The sequence below is a fragment of the Apus apus genome, chromosome 2, assembly GCF_020740795.1.
Source record: "Apus apus isolate bApuApu2 chromosome 2, bApuApu2.pri.cur, whole genome shotgun sequence".
NCBI classification, from domain to species: domain Eukaryota; kingdom Metazoa; phylum Chordata; class Aves; order Apodiformes; family Apodidae; genus Apus; species Apus apus.
In genome coordinates, this window is record NC_067283.1 from 142160382 (window position 1) to 142170573 (window position 10192).

The following is a 10192-nucleotide window of genomic DNA, read 5'->3' on the forward strand; positions in this document are numbered from 1 at the left end:
AAAATTATATATCACCCAGAGGAATTTGCCTATGAATATCAAACAGTCCCAAAACATCATTTGAACAAACGAGAACCCTTCACAGCCCTAACAGTAGCCACGCTGGTAGCTTTAGGTGCAACTGGAGTCGGTACAGGGACAGCCTCCTTAATACAACAAAATCAAAAATTCAGTTCCCTCAGAGCAGCTGTAGATGAAGATCTAGAAAAAGTAGAGAAATCTATTAGTGCTTTAGAAGCCTCCCTGAGATCCTTATCAGAAGTAGCATTACAAAACCGTCGAGGATTGGACTTATTGTTTGCACAGCAAGGGGGGTTGTGTGTTGCTCTAGATGAGGAATGCTGCATATATGCAGATCACACTGGAGTAGTTAGAGACACCATGACAAAACTACGAGAAGGATTAGAAAAAAGAAAGAAAGAAAGAGAAGCACAGCAAAATTGGTATGAATCTTGGTTCAATTATTCCCCATGGATGACTACCCTATTGTCTACGATCGCGGGACCTATGATACTATTAATTTTGGGATTAACATTTGGTCCTTGTATATTGAACAAATTAATTGAAATTGTAAAGGGCAGGCTGGAAGCTGCCCATTTAATGCTTATCAGGGCTAAATACGAGCCATTAGATAAGGAATCGGCAATGGAAGAAACATTAGCTTTAAGTTACGCTGAACTCCAAAGATTTGATGAACAAAATGGTAAAAGAAAAAGGGGGGATTGTAATAAATAAAATTATGTTTGTTAATCAAATCAGGCTTTCTTAAAGGCTGGTGAAAAATTACAAAGTTTTGACCCTTCACATACTTAAATCACAAGATATCTAGTGTGCTTTGACACCTCAATACCTAAATCACAGGCATCTGGTGTTCTTTAACACTTCAAAGGGAAGAGCTAAGCTGTGCGATAAGCTGTAAAGGTTCACCCATAGGACACTGATAAACATGAGGAGCCTTCAGCCTCACGACCATCAGGAGGTGGGACAAGACCGATCCTCTAGCAATACGTCGCTGAGATACAAAGTATACCAGGATTGACACATATACGGGAACCAGAAGAGTATATAATCAGCTACTTTCGGGAAGTGGGTGCGCGCCGTTGGCGGAGCAAAGACTCCCCGGCCGCCCAGCGCTGTTTTGCTTGCTGCCGCTTGCTTAATAAACCAATTTGATTAATTGGACTGGTTCCTGTCAATTATTGGGACACAATCTATAACACACCCACAGTGTGCTCATTGCACACTATGAGCTCTGTGCTGTCTACCCTCAGGAATTAATGACCTTGGTCCCAGATCTCTGACGCCAATACCCAAGTGCAGCCATTCTCTGTGATGAACCTCAGCTTCCTGAACCTCTGGATCCCAAGGTTGGCTGGTGTTGCCCCAAAAGTACATAATGCTTCTGTGTATAGTGTCCTGTACTGGCTAGGGATGCGAGGGAAATAAAGCCACATCACTAGTCACCTGGGTCCACTGAGCAACTCTGAAGGAGAGTTTTGTGTAAAGTCTTCAACTTTCCACATGGAAGGTGTTTGGCATTTGCTATCCTCCCAGTAGAGGCCTCTGTTAGCATAACTAACAGGTTTATTTGTGATGAGCAGCAAAACAATGTATAGGGGGGCCAGTGATTGGGAATGCATCCATTAAGCAACAACATCAGGATCATTAGGTGCTGGTACCCATACAGTGTCCTCAGTCCTGGCCTTTTGCCCAGCACAGCTCTGCTCTGCCTAGTCCTTCCTCCTGGCCTCAAAGTCTGCCAGGGGTATTGCAGTGTTTGTCTGTTTGTCTGTCTAGGGGTCTCGGGTTGCCATCTCCTTCACCTTTTTGAGAGAGGCTCTGGGGAGAACTGCATTAGGGTAATGTCTCCAGTATTCAGGTGAAGGGGGACGGGAGGAGATAGGGGAGCTCTAGTGGCACTTTACAGGCTGAAATCTCCCAGCACAGCTCCTAACCCCAGCCAGCTCAGGTCAGTTTGAAGAAAGGGTTAGTAATAAGAAAGAAATTATAAGCATGGAATACAAATGTGTAGGTCACAGAAAAAAATGATGTTGTTAGGAATATGTATGTATATTTTTTTTTTTATTATTATTCTATGTGTATAATGAGACTTTAATATCATTCTAGGAGTTTTAAGATAAATGAAATGTAAATCCCCAAATCCTGAGCTCCATTTATTTTCCCTTGATTAATTTCTTCTCATTTATGAAATGATCATGTACATAGTTTTCTCACTTACTTGCTAGTTAAAGGTGCCAGTTTAAGAAAGCTAAAGAGTGGAATCCTCTGATGATTCCCGGAAAAAATGCAATGAAAATTTCAAAATTGCAAGTTACAATGTCCCATCAATACAAATGCTCTAGTAATATTTTGAGTAAGAAAATATTTCAGCCTCATAAACATGTGGTTCTTAGCTCCTGAAGAGCCACCACCACCTAATGTTGCCTGAATGGTCAAATGTTGTGCTGATACTCCATGCAAGAATACACTCACAAGGACTTGCAATTGGACCACAGCTGATTTTCTACCAAACAGCCAACCATTCTTAATGAATTCCAGTCATTAAAATCCAGCCTGGATTTGTCCTGGATTTCTGGTGCCTGGGATATTTCTCAGCTGCCATGACTGGTTTCTGGATCATGGGAAAACGTACAGATTGTGGGTTATTTAATGCAGTGCATTATCTCTCTACATTTCTGATGTGTCTAAGGATGCCCTGTCTTTTAATCAGTCATATATGCTTTTGATTTTCAAGCATTTTATGCCAAATTTGATCTGCCAGGTTTTATCATCCTCTTGTACTTCCTCTAACCCTTCTCAGAGTGAAGATTTCAAAAGCAAGTTAGAACTTCTGTCAACACCTACCAGAGAGACAAGAGTAGGAAAATTGTTTCTTTCTGTATTTCTCCCTAGGGCAGACTAATGTAAATGAGATCAAACATTTTCTGGAAAGAAATTCTGAGTCTCTTTCTGATTAGAATTTTTACCAGAGTTCTTGCCTCTTATTAGATATAAGTGGATCTGAGTTGTGAGAAATTCACATGCTACTAATAATAAGATGTATTAATATGGAGATTTGCATTGATTCTCTGAAGTTTTTGTCAACCCAGCTTCCTGACAAGGTACTTAAACCACAGAAAATATGTAAACTTTGAAAAAAAGATACTTTGAAACATCTTCCTACCATGACATTTTAAAATAGAAACCTGACTACTGTGTTGCTGGTTTTCATTTTAAAAGAAGATAAAGTCCAGTCTTCTAGTTTGAGTGATTTGAAGGTTGATCACTTTTTTAAAGTATTTTGCTTGTTTAACGTCTTTACAACGATCAACATGCAAGGGGTCCTGTAGAAAGACAAGTCACTGCCTTAGTAAATGAAATTAATTATTTTAAGACATACAATATCAGGGGATGTTTTTTTAAAAAAAAGCAAACAACAACAAAAGAAAAACAAACATGCATTCTGATATAATTTATTATTTGGTATTCTACTACACAAAGAAATGGGAATAATATATTTAGAAAGCTCTTTTTACAATTTCTTTATTTTGTTCTGTTGCAGGGAACTTAGGTGTCATCTGCAGGGGTATATTTTTTACTGGTTATGGGAAGAGTGCCCTAGTGTTTTCAATGTTGCATATATAAAGTCACTTTTGTATTTCAGACTAAGACATGAGCCAGCTGGATGACTTTAGGCTTTAGGTTATGGTTGGACTCAATGAGCTTAAAGGTCCTTTCCAACCAAAATGATTCTGTGATTCTGTGAGCCTCTGAAGGAACTGGGGTTGTTTAGTCTGGAGAAAAGGAGAAAAGTATGCCAAGGGGAGATCTTATCACTCTCTACAGCTACCTGACAGGAGGTTGTAGGGGGGGTGGCTGGTGTCTTCTCTCAAGTAACAAGTGACAGAATGAGAAGGAGTGTGTTCAGGTTGTCCCAGGGAAGGTTTAGATTAGATATTAGAAAATATTTATTCACTGAAAGGGTAATTAAACACTGGAATAGGCTGTCCAGGGAGGTGGTTGAGTCTCCATCCCTGAAGTGTTTAAAAGACCTATAGATGTGGTGCTTAGGAGCATGGTTTAAGCACTGGACTTTCTGGAGGTAGGTTAATGGTTGTTAGAGTTAGGTTATGGTTGGACTTGAGGATCTTAAAAGTCTTTTCCAACCAGAAGGATTCTATAATTCTTAGTGGTTTACTGTAGGTCAACAACTTATTCTATACTCAACTAATGCAATGCTGTTAGTATGGCTGCTACTGACCATGTACAATGAGGATGTGATAGACAGGAACTGCATACTCTGCTGGCACTGAAGTAATGGATATTTTAGCATCTGAGACAAACATTGAATTTGTAAGGGGACTGTAGCCTTCACAGCAGTACAGGTGTAGCACCAGAGTGTCAGTACAGCACACTACAACAACATTACACCTTGCCTTGGAGCCAGGGATGAATAGTTGGTGCCAAGCTTCAAGTAGAGCCATTCTCATCATCAGACCTCCTGAGCAACACAAATTATTTGATAAGCCAAAAGTAGCTTGGAAACTGGAAATTGGCATGCTTTGCCATGATTATTTAATGACTGGAAAACTATGAAAGATCTGTGCTGACTTCCTAAATTATGTAGATGCAAATTTTCCTCCCAGACCATGCCAAGCAAGTTGATCTTCTAGTAACAGTAACTTGCCTTGATACTTCAGTCTTAAGGCTGGTGTGGTCTCAGTAGTCCCTGTAGTCTCCTCAGGAAAAGACAGACTGAAAATACAGGTCCCCACAGGGTTTTATTCTGTAATTCACAGGGCCTCTAAATCTATTAATCAAACCTAATCATTCTCCAAAATATTTTCACCTCAGTGGTAATGGCTGGATTACCCCATAACTGAGACAGATTTTATGATATTTTGTCTGGTTGTATTGTACTTTTAGTGGCTGGAAAGCTTCCATGTAAGTTAATCTCCTGTGTCTCCTTCAGGAAGCAAGGTCAACTATAGCATCAGTTTAATATATGGCACTGTATCTATTGAGAATTCTGGATGTAGCAGTTGCAGAGGACAAAGTGTGCAATCTTTTGCTAATATTAAATAACAAAATCCCCTCTAAGACAATTAAAACTACTTTGATTTTTCTATGTCCTCTGTTTGTCTCTCAATTAAATCCAATCTCCCCTTGTTTTCTGTGCCTTGGAGTGTAAGATTTCTTTGGTGTTCAACACAGTCCTAACTGCCCCTTGTTCTCTTATGCCTCAGCAGTTTCTCTGCTGTCCTGCCTCCAGTTTCTTTCAGTCAGCCTGGAAACATGTTTCTGCTTCCTGCCCTGAGCTTTTTCCACACCCAGTTACGACTTCCAAACATTAATTCCTGGCTAGTACTTATCAGACTTTCCTTATTATCTAATTTTAGTATACATTGGGACTCTCTCCATCAATGTTCTTTCCCAGCCAAACCAGAGGGCTTCTTTCAATTCTGATCCCACTTAATGCAAGTCTTCAGGACCGCCGGCACTTCTCCACATCATCTTCTTTTCCATCTTATCCTTTGGTGAGCCTGTGCTCTCTGCTTTCTACTTTTACCTCAAACACTGTTCTCTTCAGCACATCCTTTGATAGATCCTCCCACTCTCTCTCCACTATCTGTTGGCACCCTTCAGATTTTCACTCTCAATTTTCCTGCTTTTATAGTCTCTATTTTGGCTAACTCGTCCTCCCCAACAGTTTCTGTTACATACTTCTTTTGCCTCCTATTGTGAATTTTTTGCCTCTGACATACCTTCTTTAGTGTTACCTTTCCATCTCAAACTCTCTTCAGATAAGACCCTTTTAGCTATCCTAAGGATGCTCTTTTCTCCCTGTTTTGTTTATTCAGGATTTTACTGTCCTCTTTGTCTTGTAGCCTTCCTGTCACCTTTGATTTTTCATTCTCCCTTTGCTTCTCCATCTACACATTTATTAAATAAAATAATTTTATTCCACTTGACATTAGCAAGTCTGTTCATGAAAATTTATCTTCATTGCTAAAAAAATCATCAATTTCTGTCCTAATTTCCAAGAATCCTGTTGCTGTTACCTAAAACAAATTTTCTAAACTCATCTTCACCTTCTCCTTTCCAATTTCTTCCTCCAATCTGAATCATTTCACCTGCTTCATGAGTCTTAATCTGTAACCTTTTTGAATGCCTTGAATAATCTGTCCCTCCAAGAACCCCTCTGAATTTACGTACAACCCCCACACATCCACTTTTTTGACTGCCAAGGTTTTCATTTCACTGTCCTTTCTTTCCAGGCTCCTTGTTATTTGGGAACTAAGTATTCTGGGTCCCATTTCTTCACCCTTTCTCTGACACTAGCAGGCTGATTAATGCCTTTAATGATGTTGTGGTTCTCACAACTAACTCCAGCACACACGTATCAGAGGGGCTACACAGATATACTCAAAGGGGTGAGGCTTTGGAAGTGAATTTATGATGTCCCTTTAATTCAACATTGATTTATTTACATTGCTTTCCAAAACTCTTACATCAGTGCTAGTGATCTGCAATTGGTATCCCTCTTTGTCTCATCAACCCAGGGAGATGGGGAGCAAAAAAGGTAATAGGGAGAGAGTGTTTTGGGATTCCCTGCATGAATCGTGTTGGATGAATGAGTAATGTTATTCCTTTGTGAGAAAAAGTAAGCACTCCCTTGCAGAAGCCAGCTGGGAATGTTAAAATACTGCAACAGGAACAGCCCTAAAATACGTAGTGTGATAAGCATTGTTATTGTCTTTTTATGTGCTATTTTATAAGATTGTTCTTTGTTTTATCATACAGCAATAATGTTCATGGCATTCCAGCAAAAATGGCTTTTGCAGTTATTAAAATGCTGACGGGTTTACTCTGAAATTGCTCTCAAATTCAATGTTGCAGCATTTTTTTTCTTGGGCACCAATATTTAAAGAGATGTGTCAACAAAATTCAGTGGTACTGACTTAATTCTATCTCTTTCATATTCTAGTTGCTCAAGTTGGTGTAATGTCCTACAGACAAAGCCTCAACTGCATTTTTAAGGACCTTTGAACTAGCACCTTTGGCAGGTATGACCCTGACAGCCTCAGAGAGTGAAGTTCAGGTTATTACCATGGATTCTGCTCAGTGCAGATCTGGTGTTTTCTCTGACCCGCAAATGCTGCCACCAGAGCCTAATGCAGTACTCACTGGATCTGCTGATGAGTTTGCAAACCAAGCTGTCAACTGTGTATCACCACTCAATATCACAAAATTGTGATTAATTTTGTGATACAGAGTTGAGATAAACAATTTTGTGATACAGACACCAGTATGCTTTGAACTGGACAACACTAAAGCCATTGGATTCGCTTCCTCTAGGACATCGAGTAACCATAAAATGATAATTTCCAGGAACAAATAGTCTGTTCTGGAATTTAATTTGGATACTTCAGTAGAAGAACACCCTTATGTGAGATCTCTGGCTATATAATCTCTCCATCTCAACTGCATTAATTTTGCTCTACCTTTCGATTCTTCCAAGAAAACATTTGATTTGCTTATGTGACTATGTTATTCACAGCCAGTAGATGTAGCATAAGTGGATTATTTATTCATTTCATCACTTGTAACTGAATGACTATGTAAAATGACAGTGAAAGAAAAAAATAACTCTGTAATTTAACTGTAGCAAGATGTCTCCCGCCTACCAGCCTGCAATAACTGAAATCCTTTTCTCTCACCTTTAGGGTGGACAATAACTTCTGTTTTGTTTGATATATATTGATATATTGAAAATTTAAATATCTGCTTAATATGACCCAGCAGGATTACAGCCCAGCAAAAATCCGTAAAGTAAAAAGTAAAAACAACCAGGAACTGAAATTTACTGGAGAACAGACAATGGAAACTGTTAACATTCAAGTGTGAAAAGTTCACTCAATTTTTAAATTTATCATGTGCACAAATGTTAATTACATGTTTAAATGCTTGAAGTCTGCACATTTTAAGACCACAAAGGAAACTATAGTAACCTGTTAGACACTTGTCCTTTTTCAGACTTCTCTTTGGCACCCTTGATAAGCCAGTGCTAACAGAAAGGCTGACAACACCAAGGGCAGGATGAATGGTCAAACCTTCAAGAACAGAATGGGGCCTTTTTGTTGTGGAAATGAAGCTGCAAAAATGTTCCCAGACTATAAACTGGCAGTCTGGAATGGCAAAAACCATAGGAGCATTCTAAAATCTTTATCAATGTCAGCAGAATTTTTTTTTCTCTTCCTGTTGGGGTTTTAGCTAAGAAAAATGTGAAAATTTATGTGAACAATTTGCTACCGTATATAGCTCTTAGCAACGGGGCTGGAGAACATAAAGGCAAACTTTTTATTGCCCATTTTTGAGCTGATTAACACATTAATGAGAGAAAAATTCTGTGAACCGACAGGTTCTGTTTCTGGAAATTAAACGGCATTAAAAAATGAATTTGTCTCTGCTTATAGTCATCTGTGGAGAGGAATACTTTGTAATTTTTACATGACTACCCACTTACATCTGGTTTACTCACTGGATGAAAGAGGCAGAACAGCCTGTAGCACCATCCAGCTAAGAGTCTAGGTAACTTAATGCCACCATAATTGTTAACATCTACGTTATATTTCCATCAGTACCCAGATGTCATGAGTGACCTGAGTGAGCCCAGGATTCTGGGATATCATCCAGAATATCAACCAGAGAACCACTTAGGTTGGAAAAGACCTTAAAGATCATTGAGTCTAACCATTACCCCTACTCTAGCCAGTCCAGCACTAAGCCATATTCCCAAATGCCACATCTAGATGACTTTCAAACACATCTGGGGATGGTTACTCAACCACCTCCCTGGGCAGCCTTTTCCAATGTCTGACAACCCTTTCAGTGAAGATTTCTTCCTAGTGTCTAATCTAAACCTCCCTTGGCATAGCTTGAGGCCATTTCCTCTTGTTCTATCACCAGTTACTTGTGAGAAGGGACCAATACCTACCTCTTTGCAATGTCCTTGCAGGTAGTTGTAGAAGGCGATGAGGTCTCCCCTCAGCCTCCTTTTCTTCAGACTAAAAAGCTCCAGTTCCCTCAGCCGCTCTTCATAAGACTTGTTCTCAAGGCCCTTTACCAGCCTAGTTGCTCTTCTCTGGACATCCACCTCGATATCTTTCTTGTATTGAGGTGCTTGAAACTGGACACGGTATTCAAGGTGTGGCCTCACCAATGCTGATCACAGAGGGATGATCACCTCCCTGGTCCTGCTTGCCACGCTATTTATAATACAGGCCCTCTTTCCCTGCTCTCACAAAGCATCATCCCTTCCTCCCCCATACTCTACCAGGACAGTATTGGTGTCTCCTTTTCATTGCCTTTTTGGCTCCAAATATGGGGAGAAGGACTTAAATTTTCCAGATAGGGGAACAAGTAATGGGGAGATACAGATTACCATTAATACGTGTATCATTAATTATGGAATCCAGCTGTTACTATTAATAGCAGATAACTATTTGTACCATCCATTTCATTATTGCCCTCAATCCTTTATTTTACCCAGCTAGACCAGCATAAAGTGAAGTAAGGATATTTCATTACTAATTTTCCAACCAGTCTTACCACGTCTACTGAGGTTCCACCCATCCCTCCAAGTATTTTAAGACAGGATCAAACTCCTTAGTGGTCAAAAGGATGGAAATGTGACTAATTTGTACTTGTCTGATTTGCCAGTTGAAGGGTAAAATAGCTCTTCCTGTATTTTTTTGCACTGGAAAATCTGAAGAATTGATTAAAAAAGTATTTTACTAGTAATTTTATGTAAGCTTTGCAGGTATGGTGAGGCAAAATAACAAAAATACTCATAAAAGACAGAAAAGCAGCTCTCCCATTCTCTAGCAATGAACAACCATTGCCTGAATCTGTTTGTACAGGGACCAAAATGAATAGTATAACAAAACCCTCTGTTTTTCCATCTGTGCCTATGAAAGTCATATTTTTCACTCACATCTGTATTTGTAACTTTTTTTACCTAATCATCAAGCAATATATATGCAAGGAAGATAAACCACAGTTTCTGCTCACTGTCCCTTAGCATATAAATTGTTTAACAAAACCTGCTGAATATTTTCTTATCTTCTGTCATCAGAAGTTTCACGCTCCCTGTGGGATGTAGGATGTTTAATATAGACACTGCGTGGTG

At 39.4% G+C, this 10192-nt stretch overlaps 1 pseudogene; it reads right to left on the bottom strand.

Moving 5' to 3' along the window:
- Positions 1-883: 883 nt before the first annotated feature.
- Positions 884-9636, bottom strand: LOC127380820 (uncharacterized; annotated as a pseudogene).
- Positions 9637-10192: the final 556 nt, after the last annotated feature.